The sequence below is a fragment of the Macaca fascicularis genome, chromosome 4, assembly GCF_037993035.2.
Source record: "Macaca fascicularis isolate 582-1 chromosome 4, T2T-MFA8v1.1".
NCBI classification, from domain to species: domain Eukaryota; kingdom Metazoa; phylum Chordata; class Mammalia; order Primates; family Cercopithecidae; genus Macaca; species Macaca fascicularis.
The window spans coordinates 160,362,941-160,385,838 of NC_088378.1; the positions used below are offsets into that span (position 1 = coordinate 160,362,941).

Sequence of the window (22,898 nt, forward strand, 5' to 3'; positions counted from 1 at the left end):
ACTTTACAAACTTCAGTTTCCTTATTTTGTTCATTAAAAATCATAATATCAAATTCCTAGAATTTTTCTAAGGATTTAATAAATGTGAAAAAATTATTAAAAATAATACTTCATATTTACAAAGTAAATAATTATTAATTATTGTTCTCCCTATGGTGGTATTTCTCCTCAAATTTTCATACCTTTTTTTTTTCTCATTTGTTTTTCTACTTTCCTACTTCCCCTAGGAAGCTTTCACTTTCCCTCTCTAAATACTGGAAAGGGGTCCTGATCCAGACCACAAGAGAAGGTTCTCGGATCTTGCACAAGAAAGCATTTGAGGTGAGTCCATAGAGCAAAGTGAAGCAAGTTTATTAAAAAAGTAAAGGAATAAAAGAATGGCGTACATAAGCAGAGCAGCTCTGAGAGCTACTGGTTGTCCATTTTTATAATTATATCTTGATGATATGCTAAGCAAGGGGTGGATTAATCATGCCTTCTCTTTTTAGACCATACAGGGTAACTTCCTGACATTGCCATGGCATTTGCAAACTATCATGGTGCTGGTGGGAGTGTAGCAGTGAGGACAACCAGAAGTCACTCTTGTCTTGATTGTGTGGGTTTTGGCAGGCTTTTTTTACTGCAACCTGTTTTATCAGCAGTGTCTTTATGACCTGTATTTTGTGTAAGCTCCTATCTCATCCTATGACTTAGAATGCCTAACTCACTGAGAATGTAGCCCAGCAAGTCTCAGCCGCATTTTACCCAGCTGCTATTCAAGATGGAGTTGCTCTGGTCCAAACACCCCTGAGTCTTCTGGTTTAGAGGCCAAGTGTTAGAGATTCAATCTTCATAGATGGGAAATCCCCTATAGATCAATTATACATTTAAAGCACCTCTTTTTGCCAAGGAAAAACAAAGGTGCAGGGAATGATTATCCCAATATCTGTAATTGGGGGTGGTAAAATTTCCTAGGAGTTAATGGTAGAGTCAAGACCAAAACAGAGGTTTCAGGACTCTTCTTACCTGATGAGTGGCACTTTAAATTTTTATTTACTTAAGTGTTCTGGCCAGTAATTTGCAACCTTTTTTGAGGTAGTTATGCCCATAAGACATCCAACAATGGTCGTCTATGAGTCTACTGGAAAAAAATAACACTTTCATTAAAAGGCTTGATGATAGCTATGTGATGTTAGTCCACAGAGTATCTATTAAGTGATGAACCTCAAGATGCCTAAGAATTTAGAAATAAAATAAAAGTCAGTCAGTAAAATACAACCCTACATTGCAAAACCAGACATTCAAAAGCCACTATGGGACACAGAATGTGGCAACTGGATAAAAAGTATTTCATTGTTGTCATTTATTTTGTCTCCCTTGAAGAAACAGTCTCTAATGGCAAGTCACTTGACTTATAAACTAACAGACTTCATTAAATAGATATTGATTGATTGGACATCAGCAGTCATTCACTGAGTTTCATTCAGTCCATCCAACTGAAAACACGGGATATCATGCTTGCCCCTAAGGTGCCATGACTTTGGTACACAACACCTAAATGTCTCCAGAAAGTTCACAGATGCCTGGCTAGCAGCCATCACTCCTAGTGGAAAGGATGCCCAGTACCCAGCTGATTCCATCACGACAGCGTCCTTAACAATAGCTATAGACTATTGCTTGTTTAACCTAGCTTCAGGGACCAACATCATTCACAGAGAGGGAGCAAGCAGGGGTCTGGTCAGTCACGTCCAGCCTCGCGCCTACAAAGAGATTAGGCAAGGCTGTGGAGTAACGTGAGCAGTTTGGGCGTCCACTGTCCGGCTCCAGTATCCCCGAGTCCAGAGGCAACAGGAGTCTCTAGACATTATGCACTGTAGAGAAATCAAAGAATTCGAGAGCAAGGCCCTGGAATGCCTGGCTGCCTCCCAATTCTCTTACGAAGAAATAAATTCCATTGTTGTCTCACTCTCCTTTCCGTACTCTCGGAATCAGCAGTTACTGTACTGCAGCACCTTTCCCTCTCCAAGGAGACTCTCAGCCACAGCAGGAAGCACAGGGATCTTAAAATACAAACTCACAGTGCTCCCCACATTGATCTCCCACATGAACCCATCTCTCTTGTCACGGACTGTGGGCTTCGTGACTTTCTCCATGTGCTGGACTGTTGCGTGGTCACTGTTGCCAGGGACTCTTTGAACTAATCCCAAGCCTATGTCAGAAAAGCCTGTGATCGATTCCCAGTGCCATCCTGAACCACGAGATTGGAATATCGCACCTTTCAACTGCCTGGGCTGATAAACAATACAGCATGTACTCAGCTTCATAAACACTCTGCCTTGTTACAAAGGGCATTGCAAACTCGCCGTGATAGGACTTGACCTTAAAAGCTATAGACAATCTAGCGGAGCACAGACGGTTTCATAAAGTACAATCACTTCCTGGAATTCTTGGGCCAGTGCAGTCGGAGCCGTGCAAATCCTGTTTTCCTTGCATTGTTTCCTGCATGTGAATATCATCAGTCTAGCAGGTCTGTAACCATGGCACTTGTAAATAGCCGAGGGGCGACTTCTGATAAAGGCATACAGTTTTAAGAAGCTTTTTTTTTTTTTTTTTTTTTTTTTGTTGAGACAGAGTCTCGCTTTGTCGCCCAGACTGGAGTGCAGTGGCCGGATCTCAGCTCACTGCAAGCTCCGCCTCCCGGGTTCACGCCATTCTCCTGCCTCAGCCTCCCAAGTAGCTGGGACTACAGACGCCCGCCACCTCGCCCGGCTAGGTTTTTGTATTTTTTAGTAGAGACGGGGTTTCACCGTGTTAGCCAGGATGGTCTCGATCTCCTGACCTTGTGATCCGCCCGTCTCGGCCTCCCAAAGTGCTGGGATTACAGGCTTGAGCCACCGCGCCCGGCCCTTTTTTTTTTTTTTTTAAAGACAAGCCCAAGTCAAGCTCTACAAACACCATATAGCAACAACCAAGTTGACAAATGGCAGTTTCTAAAGCACATATATCCAGATCCAGATCCAGATTTGTTTTTAAATCACCAAAGGAAGCAGAATAATTGACGCCCATTGTATTGAGGGTACCGTCAGTTGTTTTTCACTTGTTGTAATGTAAATTTCCACACCAAATCCATAGAGATGGACACTGACTACAATTGCTAGCAATTCTTTCCACAGTATGTTTCCTTTTCCACTGAATGGGGCTGGGAAATTTTAAGTGCTCCGTCCTTCAGTTTCTCCAGCCGGCAAGAGGAAGAGGAAACACCAGTTATTTCTTGGAATGCTCGGTTTAAAACTTACTCTTCAAAAGTTTGACACCACTCTTCCTACTCCAACTTCATCCTGGGGCTCCACAGGCTCTTATTTAAGCTTTGAGATGATACAGTGAATGAAACATGTAGTCCCAGCTACTCAGGAGGCTGAGGTGAGAGGATCACCTGAGCCTGGGAGGCAGAGGCTGCTGTGAGCTCTGATTGCGCCACTGCCCTCCAGCCTGGGCAACAGAGTGAGACCCCACCTAAAAACCAACAACGAAACAAACAAACAAACAAACAAAACGGGGAGACACACACAAATAGACTGCTTTAAGTTTCTGGAAAATCCAAAGATTTTTACTAGATTTACTGCAAATGCCTCAGTATACAAAGTTTCAATTGGCTGAATCAATCCTGATTCTTCTGCCTTGTATATTATTGAAATGTTGGTTGAACTGAAAATGTAAGTTAATATTCTTAGCAGATGTAAAATGTGGTGGATATTGGGCTAACTGTCAACAAAAGTGTTTTAGGCTGAGAAGGATATCATTGGGAGAGAAAGAAAAGAAGAGACTACTCATACAATAGTATGAGGCTATTGCTTATGTTTTCATAGAGACTTATGTTTAATTTTTTAAGATTCAGAAGTCTTTCTGAAACTTTAAATTATTTCTTTTTCTCTCTCTCTCTCTTTTTAGAGATGGGGTCTCTTTCTAGCTTTGGCTGGAGTGTAGTGGTGCAATCATGGCTCACTTCAGCCTCAATCTTCCAGGTCAAGTGATCTTCTCGCCTTGACTCCTAAAGTGCTGAGATTGTAGGCGTTAGCCACAGTGCCTCGCATATTTCTATTTCTGAATTTAAAATAAAAATCTGTAACATCTGACCAGTATCTTCACTTGAGCATCAAGGACAAGTTTGATGCCTTTGGGAAAAATTATGTCTCCTATTATGCCAACACATGGTAAACACTAAAAGTTTTAGGATAGTAATTAACAAAATATACCCCGGTTCAATCCTTTCTCTTAAAATAATTAGCAAAAGTATGTTTGATGAGTTGTTTTCTCATGACATATCTTAGAATGATGATCTGCTTTCAAATCTTCACTTTCCATGAAACTACTCTGTGTTTCAGGTGTCATCTAACTTTTTTTTTTTTTTTTGACAGAGTCTCGCTCTGTCGCCAGGCTGGAGTGCAGTGGGGCAATCTCGGCTTACTGCAACCTCTGCCTCCCGCGTTCAAGCGATTCTCCTGCCTCAGCGTCCCGAGTAGCTGGGACTACAGGTGCCCACCACCATGCGCTGTTCATTTTTGTCTTTTTAGTAGAGACGAGGTTTCACCATGTTGGCCAGACTGGTCTCAATCTCTTGACCTCATGATCTGCTGGCCTTGGCCTCCCAAAGTGCTGGGATTATAGGCGTGAGCCACCGTGCCTGGCCCATCGAACTTTTTAATATAGATTGTATGATGTTTTCATTAAAAAAGCTGGGCTCAGAAAGGCTGTATAAAGCCACACAGCCAGCAAGCAGCAGAGTCTGCATTTTAATCCAGACATTCATGGCTTCAAAGCAATGTTATTTAACTCTAACAATGCAATTGAACTAACTGACATCAGACACAAATATTCTGAAGGACCTGGAGAAATAGAAAAGAATTGGATAGAACTGATGGCTCACGGGCAGAAATATAAATGGCATTGTTCAGCCATGAAGCCATATAATTTCAACGTGACTTTCCTTCTCTATTGTCCTATCTCATTGTCTAGCTTGTAATGTGGTCACAATCATGTCACATGGCTGACTTCCTGCATATTTGGTTTCCTCATGGGAGTTTAGTAATTCCTGATTGATTTAGAGCAATAAAATAAACTAAAATAAATTCTAGTTTTTTCAACTTCCATGCCATAGAAGTGAAAATGTATTCTCACATTGATGTATTTAACCACTTCCCCTGCACGAACTAGTGATATGATGCCAATTCTCGAAGGATCTGACTTCTCTTTACATTTATGTAAGTTCTCTGAGCTCAAGGGTAAGGTAATATACACTTTCCTTGGCAGCCAGCTGGCTCAGAGACATTCTCTGTTGGTTAAAACCACTTCTCTGGGTCCCATTACCATATTGCCTGCAACCTAATAATGCCACACCAAATTCGGCCTTCTGATAAGCATGAGTAACTTCCTCTATAGCCAGAGGGAGGCACATAGCATGACTTTGGAACCAGACTTGGCTTTATATATTATATTTACTTTAGGGGGCAATTCGTTTACGGGCACAGGCAGGGACATAAATACTTCCTTTTCATGACGGTCCCAGAGGGACAGCAGGCATACAATGTGGCTTCATACCACACAAACAATTCAACATAGAAGACTCCTCCTAGCATAATAAACAACCCACAGTCACCGTGTTCTTGACATTGACAATGCTTTTTAAAGTTAGATCAAAAAGGTGCTTGGGCTTTTTAAAAATGTTTTTAAACTTGGTGTCTGTCTGGACAGGGCAAAAAGTCCTGTCCATCTGTTGGACGCAGTAGACCTGGAAGTCGGATGATTTAAATAAATTGTGCTTGCAGCATTTTGAAGGCATTTTTCCATAGGAGCTACATGGTAAAAAGAAATTATTTTGGGTTTTCGTTCTGTCCATAATGTTTAACCAGTTATAGTTTATATTACTTTTCTTTTGATAATTAGACTAAGCCGGGTAGAATAGAGAGAAATCCAATAAAGAAGTGAAATTCAAGCCTACATTTCTCAGACGATCACTGAATACATCTAAGATTTATAATTTTAACTATAATTAACTATTAACTTGTAATTAATTATATAAAGTATTTTGATATTTTGATAGATTTCTTAGGAGTTTTATTTTTCTTTTTTAAGAGAGGCAGTAACTAACTTCTCTTTTAAAAGAAAACTAGCTTAAACATCAATTGGAAGTTAAGGCCAATATTAGAGAAACATCAAACTACTTCCAAAAATCAACCAGTCTGTCTCACTCTTTGTGTCTGTCCTGCATTTTGAAAGTTTGGAAAACCAATAATAGAAATTTTTCTCCAAAATAAATTAAATATCATTTACCCAGGAAAAGGAACAAAAAGTTTATCAGTCCTAAGAATGTAGTCATCAACATATGTCTCTCCGTATAAATGTATGCCTTTCTGTTTAGAAGAGACTAAACATTCTTCAGACAGTATCTACTTATACTCATTAACAATTTATTTACCAAGAGTATGCACTGTTGCTTACTAGAGTAATACTGAGTAAGGAAAAGGAATTCAGACCTGTATCCAGCCAACATGGGTATTAATGTCTCTAACCAGTCATATCCATGTTAGAGATTGTCTGGTTAGAGTTAGAGCAGGGACCCATATGTGACTGGGACATAAACTGAGATAGATAAATCCCCAAAGACAGACATGGATAAATTGCTAAGGGAAACCCCATTTGAATTTCAGTAGACTCGAATGTTAACTCCTGCCATCACAAGCAGAACAAAATATTGTATGCTCAGGTACCAGAGTGTTCATCAGCGGTTCTATTGATCCACGTGTTGTATGGGATCTCCAAGATGCTCACTTTAGTGACCTACCTGCTCATGGAAACAACCAAACTTCAGTTTGATATGGCTTATCTCTTTATTCGTGATTGGCATGTGGAGGTTTTTTTTTTTTGAGACGGAGTCTTGCTCTGTCGCTCAAGCTGAAGTGCAGTGGCGTGATCTCTGCTCACTGCAACCTCCACCTTCCTGGTTCAGGCGATTCTCCTGCCTCAGCCTCCCGAGTAGCTGGGATTACAGGCGTGCACCAGCATGCCCAGCTAATTTTTGTACTTTTAGTAGGGATGGGGGTTTCACTGTGTTGGCCAGGCTGGTCTCCAACTCCTGACCTCAACTGATCCACCCGCCTCGGCCCCGCAAAGTGCTGGCATTGCAGGTGTGAGCCACTGTGCCTGGCCTCATTTGGAGCTTCTTATAGACTTCTGAGAAATGATTTATCTCAGTTGAAGGAAGATGGATTGCATGTCACAGGCAACGTGTGTTTGGACAAGCTGTGTGAGAGTTTTCATGGCTAGCAAATACATTGTCCCACAAAAGGTCATAGTAAAAAATATCTCACTCTAACACTCAGAAATACATTGATGTCATAGTTTTTAAATAACAATTTATGTAGCTGTGGTCTTGACCCACAACAGTCAGTTCTATCCAAAACTTGCGAGACTTGTTTCTAACTGTCTCTATAAACAGTGAGAGCATCATCCAGTGTCCTGAGGTAGTTGATTTAAGCTCAGAGGCAGGCCTTGCCCTCTTGAAAGAAGCTAAGGTATATTTCTCCTAATACAGGCTGGGAAGAAGAATTATCAAGTTACTCCACAACATTGACCAGCTCAAATCACACAAAAACAGAAACTTTCCACTATTTCCAAGCTGTGGTGCTTTCTAACAGACTTTTCTGCCTAATATTAATTATTTCCAAGAAGTTGGAAAGATTCTTTTCAAATTTATCTTTAAAGCAAAGGTGGAGCACCCTTTGAAAATTGTACGTTGTTTATGATGTCCTTGTTGTACTGTGAAATAGTCAGAGGTAGTAAGAGTTTCGGTTATGGTTGGGGAAGAGTCTGTCTCCTCACCATCCCCCATCCCCCACACCCATCTGCCCTTCTTAGGGATTTTACTCCATCAGTGGTGGGAAGGATCATCTTCAAAGTCAATGAGAAAAATGACATTCACTAGAGATGTTAGAATTTGGAAAGAGTAGCCAGGCCCTGTGGCTCATACCTATAATCCAAGCACTTTGGGAGGCCGAGGTGAGTGGATCGCTTGAGGCCAGGAGTTTAAGACTAGCCTGGGCAACATAAAGAGACCCCCACATTAACAAAAAATTTTAAAAAGTTAGCCGAGTATGGTGGCGCCTGTGATCCCAGCTACTCAGGAGGCTAAGGTGGGAAGATCGCTTGAGCCTGAGAGGTTGAGACTGCAGTGAGCAGTGATTGCACAACTGCACTCCAGCCTGGGTGACACAGCAAGACCCTGTCTCAAAAAGAAAAAAAAGATTGAAAAGAGTTATTGGTGGGACCCCAAAACCCAATCTGTCAATGGGACCACTTTCAGAGTTTCAGGATTTACTGCTCCCAGAATAGGGTTGCAGTTGAATGATATGATATGTGGTAATTTATCAATAATATGATTAGTGCCTTTTCAACCAAGGTCCAAAAAATTCCATGGAAATTTATATGAAACAGATGTTCCCTGAGATAATTCCTGCCAATAAACACAAATGGGGCTCCAAAAAGCACCCATAAACAGAATAGGAGTTAAATAACTAAAACTGGGGACAGTGGAAGGATTATGAATATTCCGATGTACCATCTTTTTCTTCTGAAAGGCTTTGTATATTATTCATTTTTTTCTTTAAGAACAATAAATAATATTGATGACTTGTCTCTGACTCTTTTGGTCATTTCAAGTAAAAGCAGTCAAAAGAATTCTAGTAATGGCAGGGTGACCAACCAAGTCTATTCTATATAGTGTCATTGAAATAATTGCTATTTGCAAGCTGACAAATTGTACCCAGATTCCCTGGGTTTTGTTTTTCTTTGAATCACATTTGGAACAAGAATAAACAAATCTCATTGCAAAGTGATGAGTTGGATTTAGTCCTGGCTGATTCAGGCCTGGGCGATGGCTCTGAAATTCTGGTCTATGAGTCTGAACCTGTTGAGTCATTGAAAATCAGCAGTGCTAGGGTGCGCTATGCTGGTGTAGTGTAAACCCAAAGCCATTAAAGGACCTAACACAATACAATATTATGCTCTAGGTTGCCCAGGGGATGAGCAAACCTCAAAATGCCTAGACATGCACCTAAAAATAGGAGGGGTCTTGACATTCTTTAACAATGCCAATTCTCCTATTGTTGAGAAATGCAAGTTGGTGAATATTTCTGGGTGGGTTTTCTCAAGCTGACAAGTGATTTTCTGGCTCTTTGTTAGAGAGAGAGAAAAAGGAGAGAGAGAGAGAGAGAGAGAGAGAGAATTGCCCTAAGGATAAAGTATGGGGCTCAAGATCCAAAGTATAGTTAAGATAATTAATGTAAATTTTCTCGACTTCATTTATTTATTTGTAATAATGTTGTCATCTTTGTTCAACGGAATTCTTAGAAGTTTGTGGTATATGGCTTAAGTTACACTTGAATGACCTGACCTATACCTTCAAAATCTTGCATATGCACATTTTGGAAATTTTAATGAGTCAAATATCAATGATTTTTTTTTTAGCAGCCAGTCCTTAACACGAAACACATAAAACACAAAATTTACTTCCAAAAAGTCAATTTCATACTCTTCCGCAACTTAAGATTAAATCACTCATAGGAAGCAAGTAAACTCAGAGAACGATTCACTTTACAAGGGTTCTGCAGGAGGAAGCCTAAGAGATGTTTGCCTTGAAAAAATAATACATCTCAGTTGTTTATCAACCTAAAATTCTGGGCACATTTTACGCTGAAATAGAGAGGAGTAGGATTTCATTTTTTCTGTAATCAATTTCCTTCACAGAAGCAATAAAAATCAGCCCCGATTATGCAAGAAGCCTCAACAGTCGATGTCATTCAGTGCCTCTTTTCACTATAAAATAGATAATATTTTGTTACCTTAAGGAGATTACAGTGCTATCTGTTTCTTCTCCTGTTCCTCTTTCTCCTCCTCTTTCCTTTTTCTGGGGATGGGGTGTGAGACTTGGGAGAAGGTTAACTGAATGGCATATGATGAGGGACAATTTTAAGACACTTCAAGCCCTTGTGTCTCAGGCAAATAAACAGCCCTATTTTTGTCTAAAGATTGTGGGTTAGGGTCTGCAACCTGCCCTTGGGCAAGGAGTGAAGGGAAAGGAGAATGACAGTTTCAGAGAACTCAACTCACCTAGGAGGGGCAAAATGTTCTTTGAATTCCTTCAAATCACTGAAGCTGCCTGTCAGATGGCATCTGAGTGTTCTAGCGTATCCCTGAGAGCCGCAGGCCATCCTTCGATGCGAGGGTCCTGCGTCATTCTGAGCAGCGGTGCCTGGAATGCAGGCCTGCTGACTTTGAGGAGTGTCAGTAGGCTTCTTTCCCCAGAAGCCACACATGCCCTGGGGCAGACAGCCTCTGAAACCTAAGACTGGGAGCTGCTGGGCATGGAGGAAGAATAAGATAGAAAGGAAGGAGGGAGGGAAAAGAGAAAGGAGGAACATAGGGTAATAAGCAGAAGGAGATTAAGGAATAACAGAACATTTTGTTGTCAGGAATGAAACCTATTTCCATGCCAGCCTTCTAAGATTTGTTTACCCAGGTATTACTGCATACCTGTAGCTATACACATACACAGACACATAGCCATACCTGTACATATACACATAACTACAGCTATACACATACACACAGACACACACACCTCCATACCCAGACATATACATATACCTGTAACCATGCACATACACAGACATATAGCGTAAACATGCCAATAAACATGCACACAGCCATACACATACATACATGCATGTCCATACCCATACATATACACAGATACCATCCATGTACACATACACAGATGCATAGCCATAGACGTACACACATACACACTCATACCCATACATATACACATACAAATACACATCCCCATACCTGTACACATGCATAGCTCTGTACATATATGCAATATTAACCAGAATCATGATATTGTTCTTCTTATCAAAATAGATGAATATCACTACTTTCAGATAATTATACATATATCATTACTTTCAGATCCTCATGCATCATAACTGGAAACTAATAACTCTGTAAACTATAAACTGTGTAACACGTTTTTCTGAGCACACATGCCTTCCATTCCCATTTAGTAGTAAAAGCAGATCAGGGCTAAGTCCTTGTTAGCAAATCATGATTTCTTTTTATTTATGTGTTGCACGTACTGATTGGAAAGGTATTAAGCCTGTGGGACATTTAGTAGAATATTCTTCAAAATTCTTGAAATTGCTAATTCAGTTAGAGAATTCCACAGGCATGAGTTCTTACATGAACACTGCAGTACAAAGATTAATGACCTAAGAATTTCAGTTTTAGCTTCAAGTCTAAATGTGGAAAGGGGCTCACTTATAATTAATAAAGTGATGTTGACTTATATAGGCTGGTAGGCTTTTTGCCATAAAGAGAATAACCACATCAGCTTTGAAAACAAAATTTCGGCCTTGTCTGTTCCAGTTAACTTGGTATACATGAGTTCCATCAATCTCTATTTCCTGTGTTAGATATTACAACTGAGGCATTTAAAAATATTTATTTACTCATTCATTTTAAAATAACAATAAGCAATTCTATTATATGTTAACCTAAGTGCACATTTTTATAAAAAGCTATATTTTCCAAAACAAGAAACAAATTTAGTGAGAAGGGTGGCATCACTTTATATTTTTGCAAGTCTCTTTAATGTCTGGCTTAACAGAAGACAGCTGGGTTCTCAAATCTGTTTCTGCATTCAATCTGCTGTGTTATGTTGATTTTGTTGAAATGTCTGAAAAAATCCAGTCTCACAGAGATAAGTAGTTGAAAAAGTGAAGAATTTGTAGCCTACCTGAAAGAGTACTGCTGCTGTAGACAGTAGCCTACCAGAATCTCACACCAGTTTCTAGCAAGATTTACATTTTCAGTAGATTATTCTAACAGGTCAATGAATTAGAATGAGTGAGACCACTGTTCAGAGGCTATTCTGTATAGTGAGGTGATAGAACTGAAAGGGTTAAGTGATCCATTCATGTTGAAGGTGACAGAAAGAAAAGAGAATAAGCTGACAGAGTGGAAGTTGAACATAGGTTTCTGTAGGGAATGACAAAGACTATGATGTTGCCATCAACCGTGGGAAGGATTACCCTTTGGAAGAGTCAATCTTTGTGAGATAGGAGGAAGGAATAAAGAATTCTATTTTGAATATGTTGAGTGTGAGTTCCTGTGATGTATCCAGATAAAGGTGTTGGGGAGACATTTGATTCCATGAGTCTGAGATACAGGGGAGATGTCCCTGCTAAAGACTGGCAATTGCCAGTCATTAGGAAACAAAAGGAGGCTAAATATTTGAGAATGGAATAAGTACTCCAGAAAGAACAAGTAGAGTGAGGAGTGTGAACAAGAACAGACACCAGGAAACACCAAAGTTAGGGTTGGATGGACAGAGAGAATCTCATGAAGTGACTGAGAATGAGAATAACCAAGAAACTGTGGTATAACTAAAACCATGAGAGTATATAATTCATGAAGACTCTGGCTAATGGATCTAGAGCAGCAGGAAAATCAAGCAGGATGATGACAGAGATATGGCTATTGGTGTTCGTAGAACAATACCAGTAGAGTGGGTTGGAGAAGCACGTGGTATAAACTAGATTGTAGGGGACTGAAGCATGAATTGGAGGTATAAGTAGAAATAGTAAAAATAAACTTTGCCTAGAAATTTGGCCAAAAATAGAATGAGAAGAACAATACTATAACCAAGCAGAGTCAAGAGAGTTTGATTTAGCACAAAGGAGACTTGTACATGTTTATGGGGTAAGGCAATGAAGGTAGTTGAGGGAAGAAATTGAAGACATGAGTTATTAATCATCACAAAATATTCTAGGGGATAAAGGGAGAAAAACTGTCAAGAGAGCAGGTATTATGTCTCTTTCATTCTCTCTCAAATATCACAGAATATTGATCTTGCAGAGAGAAAACAGACAAGTTGAAAAGATTAACAGATTCAGCAATAAGCAACAAGTCATTCCTGTGGTTATTAAAGGACATATTAATAATTTTTTGACATTTAGTAATACGGGATGAGAATCTGGAAATGAGTACTCCACTACAAGAAAGGACAGGCAAGACTGGTAAGCCGGGGGAGAAGGGGAAAAGATAAAAATTAGACAGCCTAGAAACTACTCCCTTACCCTGCTGGTTACAGGTTGGTGTCTGCTTCTCAGGAAGGAGAGACAGTGTACCAATGACACAGGCAGAGTAAACTGCATGTAGCTCTCATTACAGAGAGCAGCTGTGGTTTTCCTCAACAAGTCCCTTTGTTGTCATCAAAACAAACTGATTTAAATAATAAACTCTTAGGGAACCTTTTCCAAATTGTGCTCCTTGGAACACGAGTGCCCTTTGAAAAATTCATAAGCCATTAAAAATTAAAGGGGGGTAGTCTGCAAGAATACACGAAGTTAAACAAAGTTAAGCAAATTTCTTAACAGAAGGACTTGATAGAATCATTACTATAATTATACACATTGAGAATTTTTCATATGAGTGATATAATAGGCACCATTTCCCAAACTCAGTCATTTAAACATTGTGTGCATAGAACATTTACTGATTTACTGATTTATGCTGTAACTGTGATACCAAAGAGGGCAGTTTGGGAAACACTGCTCTAAGGTATTGTTAAACTCAATAATACCTCCCTGATTATTACTGTCACGATTCTTGTGTCTTGTGAATAGTTAAATTAGTAGGTACCCCACTTAAATAACTTGATCTTAAGGCTTATTTCCAAATAAGTATACTACAAACCGTATTCACAAGACACAGTGATACCCAGTTTTGGTGTTATGTTATGACAGTCTGTTTTTTATTTTATAACAACTATAAGTTCTGATAAAATGGTCCATGGACATTAGAGACTCTTAATAACAATGTTTTGGTTGAAAAGATGATAATAAGATGCTGTGGGGGATCACAAAAGAGTAAAAAGCACGATCCCTGCTCTTAATGAGCTTAACAGTTGGCTTAGGTAGATAAGAGAATTACATGAAAAATTAAATGATATAAAATCTACATTGTATTATAAAGTAAATAAGAATCATCATAATTAATTGTGATGCATGATTAACTGAGATTAAAAGGTAATAGACAAGGTGGTACTTGTCACACCTAAGTGCATATATTTGTATGAATTGAATCGCTACCCACACTCCAAAAATATGAAATTCCAAAAATGTGCTGCATCGACTTGGAGCCCCACCAAGACACTAGGCAGGGCTGATTCTATTGTTTCAGGTTACAGACAAGAGTGTTGAGGCAAATCTGCTCCTTCCAAATTTACCCAACAGCTGAGAGCACAGCACCTTCCAACTCCCCTTGGAAGACCACAGTCTTCATCCCCAGATTGGATTGGATCTCTGCAAGCTTACACCAAGGTCTGGTCTGAAGGAAAGACACTAACCCTCAACCTGGATCCCCAGAAGCTGGTCTAACACCTCAACCAGCCATCTGCTAACAGCCATGCATTCCTGACATGATTGCTTGATGAGTCATTTTCAGAACTCTCAAATTTGTGAAGTGCATTGCTTTATTTCCATCCTCATTTTTTCTCCCAGCTAGAAAAGCTTCCTGGTGTCATTCTTCCTGTAAAAACATGATTAATTTTTAGCCTTTGATTAGATTCAAATTTCTGTAGAGGGCAATGAACAGGTTGCTTTGTTCTGTCTCCAGCTAAGAACACAAGGAAAGAAAGCCATTTAATGTGTTTTCTACCTTAGGGAGAATTCTGTGGACTTTATCCACTGTGCCATAGCATTGTAGTCACAGGGATGTGCCCTAGGCTTTCAACACAAACTTGCAACCCTTTGGAAATGGGCCAGTAAGAATATGTACTAAAGAGTTGGGCTACGGAGCATTGAAAGACTATAGACTTTGACTAGCAACTCCATTTTGATAGCTCTTTATCCACATTTTTAACATTTATAAAAATGTACAAAAATATAAAATGGCATTGTTTCTCATTGGGCTAGAAATTATAGATATCCTAGAACTACCATGGCATCAACACATATTTAAGACATGATTGGTCTAGACAAAAGTGATTAAACTAAAAGCCATTTGACGTATGTAAGCATATGGTTCACTGATCATAATCCAAGCATCTAATTTTAATAAAATATTATCAATTGTGGTTTCAGTTGTCTGTATCATCTCTTGAACACAGTAAAGCCTCCAAACTATATGCCGTAAATGTATTTTCTACACTGTTTTTTGATTCATATTTTATTTATTAGATTTATTTGTACCTCATTCTTTTCGAAACTTATTTGTAGTTAACACTACAAATGACACTGTAGGTAGTACAATAAGGAAGTGATAAGCAAATCAGTAAACGCATGCAATTATCAGCAAACAGCAGTCATGGAAAGCTCAAATGAAATGGACAGCTATGGGAAAATAGAGTGACATAAATCAATAATATTTTATATTTTTATAATTGGATAAAAATAGATAATGATAATATACAGTGGTTGAAATATATATGTCTACGTAGATGTGTGGACATAGATTTTACAGTCTATTGTAAATATGTTTATTAATACACAAAATAAACACACATTTGTGGGGAAAGAAGGATATAAAAATTATTAGAACTATAGGAAAATAGGAACTAATTGTTTAGCTTTAGTTCATGTTGAACACAGTAACACAGAAAGCCAATAAGAATTTTGAGGGCATTTTATTTCCCTAATTAGCTTTTCCTGAACATAGAAAACAAAGTGCTCTAATTTTAAAGAACAAGAAGTAAAGCAAAGAGTTAGCAATAACCCGTGTAAATGTATATAACAAAACCACGCTCTTCCATTCTTCTCAGATTTCAATAATTATTATTATTTTGAAATTGGAAGACATTTCAGAAGATACTGACAGGGCTAGGTCCTGAGTGAACAGGAGACAAAAATATGTGGGTTGCTATTATTGCTATTATGTTTCATGTATATGTCAGGTTATTGAGTTTTGAAAGGGAATCCATTATCAGGAATGGCAGATGATAGTTTAGCACTAAGCATATCCTCTGGAACATGGTACTGCTCATGGGGAGACATTTGGAGCATCTAGATATCATAATACTAAGAGAGTAATAGCATTTACATAAAGCTGAAAATGCATGTATCCAATAATGTAAATTGGTTTTATACATCATGGGCAGAAAATTAATAATAGATCTTTGAGAGTCCCAGAATTAATTATTGCCTCCTTGAAAAACCAGATTCTTTTTGCCATTATTAAGAGGCAGATGATATGGGACTGGAAGGTAGGAACTTTCAATCAGAACATTGGCTATCTTCCGACATTTAGTACTATGTTTTAAATAATTATGTGCTTATATGACAATTTCTTGAATTTTATTTATTTTAAATTTATTTTTACTTTATTTTTTATATTTTGTTTTATTATAAGGATCTCCCTCCTTTGCCCAGACTGGAGTGCAGTGGTATAATCTCAGCTCACTGCAATCTTGATCTCCTGGGCTCAAGTGATCCTCCCACCTCAGCCACTCGAGTAGCTGGGATTACAGGCACATGCCACCACCCTAGGCTAATTTTGTTTATTTTTTTGTAGAGATAGGTCTCACTATGTTACCCAGCCTAGTCTCTAACTCCTGGTCTTAAATGATTCTACCACCTTGGCCTCCGAAAGTGCTGGAATTACAGGCATAAGCCTCCACACCCAGCATTTCTCGATTTTAAAGTTGTTAATTATTTATTGACATTTTGCTCAGAAAATGAGTGTTTAACATTTTTACATGCTTCTTCGTTCCCACCCTAATTATTAATAATTGAATCATGAAGGATACTATGATTTTGTTTCCCTTTTTGTATAGCTGATCATTTTTCCTGGAGTCAATTATTGCTCTACTTTTGAGTTCGCTTGGTTTTCTATGCAGCTAACACAAATTCATCCTCAAACTCACCAATAATCAGTAAAACTCCCTTTCATGTAGTTAAATATGTCAGTTAAACCTATCAGTTTCATCTTTTTCCTGAAGTCAATTATTCCAGAACGTTTCCCTCCTGCTCTCACATGAGTTGATTGCCCTTCAGGCCTGCTACATGATATCCTCTTGGAGCAAGCATTTCTTCCTTTCCATTAGGGAATTTCTTTCATTTCTCTCATGTGTTAGATTGCTTGTTACCTGGATCCCATATCTTCCTATTTCCTGATGCACTTACTCCTTTGAAAGTTCCTTTAATTAATTTCTGGGAATCCTTCCAGAATGTTCAGCCTAGAGCAGGACTTGGCAAACTGTAGCTTGCAGCACTGATTCATGGCATGTTTTTACATAACCCTTGAGTTAAAAATGGTTTTTATATTTTTAAGGGGTTGTTAAAAATCAAAAACAAAAGTAAAAACAAACAGAAGAATAATATGTGACAGAGATTGTATAGGACCCATAAAGCCTGAAACATTTACGATTTTTTCCTTTATAGAAAATGTTTGCCAACTCCTAGCCTTGAGTCTGCTCTTCAATCCTAGCAGAGATTTTAAAAAGATGAATACCCTACACCAAATCCTTTTCTGTGTAAATTAGGCTGATTTACATTAGCTACACTGATGTGCCTAGTGTTTTTTCTTTCTTTTTATAATTTTAAATTAATGATTTACTGTCATAAAAGGCTAGTTTTCTATTAAAAGTTTTCTGGAGTCAATTTTGATAACATAGTTTTTTTAAAAAAAATGTGTCTTTTTGTCTTGATCAGTTCTGCCATGATGCTGTCAATTTTATTAGCATTTATACCGAGTAATAATGGTTCTGATAATTTCTCTAATTCATTTTTGCCTTCTATTTTAGTAATTTCAAATTCAGCTTTATCATTTCATTCTTCTCCTTTTTTCTTTGCTGTTCTTTTTTAACTTCCTAACTTGGTCGCTATTTACATTTTAGCTTTAAAAATTTTCTGATGTAAAGATTTCGGCTTTATCTCCTCAGCATTGATTTGTTTCAGTGTCTCATGTAATGATATGTTTTTGATGTTGAATCATTCTTTTGAGTACTCACATTCTATTTTTTTTGTAGCCATTACCATTTTCTTAAATGCTATTATTAATCTTTTTATTTGTTTAGTTTATGTCTTTCCCCATTAAAATGTAAGCTTCTTGAGGGCAATTTTCTCAACTGCCTTGCTCACTGATACATGCATAGGCCGCAGAACCCAGTAGACCCTCTAAGGTATACAGGAATTATGAACAATTGCTCTCTTTTCCTTCAAGAGCCAGTCACAATTACTTTCAGATGCTTTTTTTTTTTTTTTTTTTTTTTTCAGACGGAGTTTGGCTTTTGTCACCCATGCTGGAGTGCAATGGCTCAATCTTGGCTCACTGCAACCTCCATCTCCTGAGTTCAAGTGATTCTTCTGCCTCAGCCTCCTGAGTAGCTGGGATTACAGGCACACCACACCCAGCTAATTTCTGTAGTTTTAGTAGAGACAGGGTTTCACCATGTTGGCCAGGCTGGTCTCAAATTCCTGACCTCAGGTGATCTGCCTGCCTCGACCTTCCAAAGTACTGGGATTACAGGCATACGCCACCGCGCCTGGCCTCTTTCAGATGCTTTAGTCACACTGAGACATTAATCTATAAATGAGGATAAATTATTACATTAAACTTCCTTTTACTGGGGCAGAGATTAAATACGGTAAAATGCAGTTACTACAATATGTATTATAATATATAATAGAGGACGTATTATTAACTATAGGGCAGCAAACAAGTTCTGATTTTTAAATTCTGCCATAATAATTGAATGTGTAGAAATGAGCTTAGTGAGGTAATGTATATAGTATACTAGAAACGTAGTTTGGCTTTACTTATTCTGACTTTAAGTGAGTTACTTTTACTTCATTACTATGCTTCAGTTGGCAATGGTAATAATAATGCTAACATGCACATTAGGAATTTTATTAAATTAAATAAGAAATCATTTTAATAGACACTTGATTCAAAATGTCAGTTCCAATTACCTTCCATTCCTTAACATGGTTCAGTCTTTGGGAATTGATAAATTCTGAGACTCAGAAGAATTCATTGCTTTAGCTATATTAACAGTTATAGATGGAGTCACAGTAGACACCGGCCTAATAATATCTTCATGTATTACTGATTTCCAGAGGTATTTACAATCTATAAGAAAGTGCAATGTTAAGATGAATAATTAGATAATTTATTATAAACTTTAGGTTTTGATCATTGAAGAGAAGAAGGACTTAGAGGGGTCAAGACTTATTTCCCAAGGCCTTGGATTGAATTCAGTTTTCTTCGTACCAAAGTGGAAGTGCAAAATTAGGTACCAAACCCACATACGTGATGGAATGCAATTATAAATTCTTCAGGGAGATGTTTTCTCCGTTTTATCCAATGCCAAATTCAAGACAGGCAAATTTCCTCAATGTCTTCTTCTGTAGGCGAGTGTAATTCTAGTTCATCTTGATATGTCAGTTTCCAGTACTTTCTAGCAGATTATTAGCTATTTCATTCATGTTTAAAAAGCATCCTTTGTTTAAATGTTGATATGTGCACACCAGTGTCAGAGATCATTATTTTATATTTAACAGCAAGCCCCTTGACAATTTAGAGCACAAAAACCTTAGAAAGCTGATCTGAGCCACGTGTAGATGAGGAAAGTATTAGGTCTGCAGGACAACATTCAGTCACATCCTTCCCCATGGCATTGACCTTCCTTTTCTTCATCGACTGCCTGACCAAGGAGATATAAAATAACAGGATTGCACGGACGGTTTTTGAGAGCATTGTTAACAAGTTTGACTATCATTATTGAAACAGCTTCCAACTACTAACATCTTTGAGGTGAGACGTGTGAGGGAGAGCGGGTCAGGCTTTCCTTTTTTCCTGCTGGTATTTGTTTTTTGCCTCAGATGGTATTCCCTGCTTGGTAATATATGCCTTGACTTTGTGACCTGTCTTCCTGCAATAATTCTTTGGTGGAAAAATCCAGCAATACAGCCAAGAGTTAGTTCTCCCTCTGGCTTCATGTGCCTGGCCCAGAGATAACAGCTTGTAGGGTTAGCAAACACATGTAGCCCAGGTTACGGTGTTAGCCACTCAGGACTCCTTCTCCAGCACTAGGCCAATGGGGCATCATTCTGTTTCCAAGTTCAAGACTTCAGCTAATTTATGAATAGTGGAGAGGGACTGTAACTTGGCATGGATAACAATCAATGAGCTGGTGTACCTATCTTCTACGTTTTTGGAATGTAAGACAGGCTGGTGGTGCTGGAAGTGAACAGTAGCAGAATTGAGAAAGAAGGGGAAGGATTTAAACTCTCAAAATGTAGACAAATCCATTCACTGGAATTTTCACAGAGACTCTGACAGAGATAATCACACTTAGTCATGACAGAAAATAACATTTGTATCATTTACACCACTGAACATTTTGCTGCAGTAAATAGAATAATTCAAGGCACTAAATTGTGTTAAGACCTGGGGCATGTTTCAATTCCACCCTGTATTATCTGTAAGGCTGCAGCATATGTCTTGGTTTCTGCACATATAATATTGTGGTATTTAAGAATCAAGTTTGACCCTTTGTGCAATGTGGATACAAAGGTAAAATGGTGCAACCGCTATGGAAAATAGTATGGCAGGTCCTCAAAAAATTAAAGATAGAATTACTGTATGATCCAGCAATTCCACTTCTGAGTGAACTGTAACCAAAATAATTGAAAGCAGAGCAACAAAGACACATTTACACATCTATGTTCATAGCAGCATTATTAACAATAGCCAGGAAGAGGCAGAAGCAAGCCAAGTGTTCGTGGACAAATGAATGAATAAACAAAATATGGTACATATGTAGAGTGGAATACTATGCAGCCTTAAAAAGAAGAAAATCCTGTCATATGCTAAAACATAGATGAATCTTGAGGGCATAATGCTAGGTGAAATAAGTCAGACACAAAAAGACAATTACACTATGATCCTTCTTACAAGAGGTAAAGTAGTGAAATTCATAGAAATAGAAAATAGAAAGGTGGTTTCCAGAGGTTGCTAAAAGGAGAAAGGGGAATTTGCTGTTTAACTGGTGTAAAATTGCAGTTCTGCAAGAGGAAAAAGTTCCAAAAATCTGTTTCACAATGATGGAAATATACTTTTTAAATAATTTCAGTAGTTTTGGTGGAACAGGCGGTGTTTGTTTACATTGATAAGTTCCTGAGAATTTGGTTCACCCATCACCCAAGCAGTGTATGCTGTACCCAATGTGTAGTCTTTTATCTCTCACTACCATCCCATTCTTCCCTCTGAGTCCCCAAAGTCCGTTGTATCATTCTTACGCCTTTGCATCTTCACAGTTTAGCTCCTACTTATAAGTGAGAACATACAATGTTTGCTTTTCCATTTCTGAGTTACTTCACTCAGAATAATGGTCTCCAACTCCATCCAGGTTGCTGCAAATGCCATTATTTTATTTTTCATGGCTGAGTAGTATTTCATGGTGTGTGTGTGGCTGTGTGTGTGTGTGTGTGTGTGTATCTCACATTTTTAAAATCCACTTGTTGATTAATGGGCATTTGGGCTGGTTCCATATTTTTTCAATTGCAAATTGTGCTGCTATAAACATTCATGTGCAAGTGTCTTTTTTCATATAATGACTTCCTCTGGGAAGACACTCAGTATTGGTATTGCTGGATCAAATGGTAGATGTGTTTTTAGTTCTTTAAGGAATCTCTGTACTGTTTTTCATTCCTACTAACAGTGTAAAAGTGTTCCCTTTTCACTACATCCATGCCAACATCTATAATTTTTTGATTTTTAAATTATGGCCATTCTTGCAGAAGTAAGGTGGTATTGCATTGTGGTTTTGATTTGCATTTCCCTGATAGTTAGTGATGTTGAGTATTTTTTTATATGTTTGTTGGCCATTTGTATATCTTCTTTTGATAATTTTCTATTTATGTCTTCAGCCCATGTTTTGATGGGATTATTCTTTTTTTTTTTCTTGCTGATTTGAGTTCCTTGTAGATTCTGGATATTAGTCCTTTGTCAGTTGAATAATTTGTGAAAATTTTCTTCCTCTTTCTGTGTTGTCTGTTTACTCTGCTGATCATTTCTTCTGCTGTGCAGAAACTTTTTAGTTTAATTAAGTCCCATCTATTTATCTTTTTTTCTGTTGCATTTGCTTTTGGGTTCTTGGTCATGAACTCTTTGCCTAAGTCAACATCTAGAAGAGTTTTTCTAGTGTCATCTTCTAGAATGTTTATGGTTTCAGGTCTTGGATTTAAGTCTTTGATCCATCTTGACTTAATTTTGTGTAAGATGAGAGATGAGAATCCAGTTTCATTCTTCTATATGTGGCTTGCCAATTATTTCAGCACCATTTGTTGAAAAGGGTGTCCTATCCCCCGCTTTATGTTTTTGTTTGCTTTGTCAAAGATCAGTTGGCTTTAAGTATTTGGCTTTATTTCTGGGTTCTCTATTCTGTTCCATTGGTCTATGTGCCTATTTTTACACCAGTCCCATGCTGTTTTGGTGACTATAGCCTTGTAGTATAATTTGAAGTCAGGTAATGTAATGCCTTCAGATTTGTCCTTTTTGCTTAGTCTTGCTTTGGCTATGCAGGCTCTTTTTTGGTTCCATATGAGTTTTAGGATGTTTTTTCCAGTTCTGTGAAGAATGATGATGGTATTTTGATGAAAATTGCATTGAATTTGTAGATTACTTTTGGCAGTATGGTCATTTTTATCATATTGATTCTACCCATCCATGAGCATGGGGTGTGTTTCCATTTGTTTGTATCATCTATGATTTCTTTCAGCAGTGTTTTGTAGTTTTCATTGTGGAGGTCTTTCACCTCCTTGGTTAGGTATATTCCTAAGTTTTTTTGTTTTGTTTTGTTT

The 22,898-nt window shown here is 38.1% G+C and overlaps 2 long non-coding RNA genes across 2 annotated transcripts in view; both read left to right on the forward strand.

The window, feature by feature from the left end:
• Nucleotides 1–208: 208 nt before the first annotated feature.
• Nucleotides 209–22,898, forward strand: part of LOC141410169 (uncharacterized) — a 49,784-nt gene continuing 27,094 nt past the window's right edge. Inside the window, exon 1 of the long non-coding RNA XR_012434243.1 lies at nt 209–321. This is a non-coding gene — a long non-coding RNA (uncharacterized lncRNA). The remainder of the gene's footprint in view (nt 322–22,898) is intronic.
• LOC107129627 (uncharacterized) lies at nt 413–5,116 on the forward strand. Its single transcript, XR_001490435.4, has 2 exons — nt 413–2,506; nt 4,397–5,116. It is a non-coding gene; the product is annotated as an uncharacterized lncRNA (long non-coding RNA).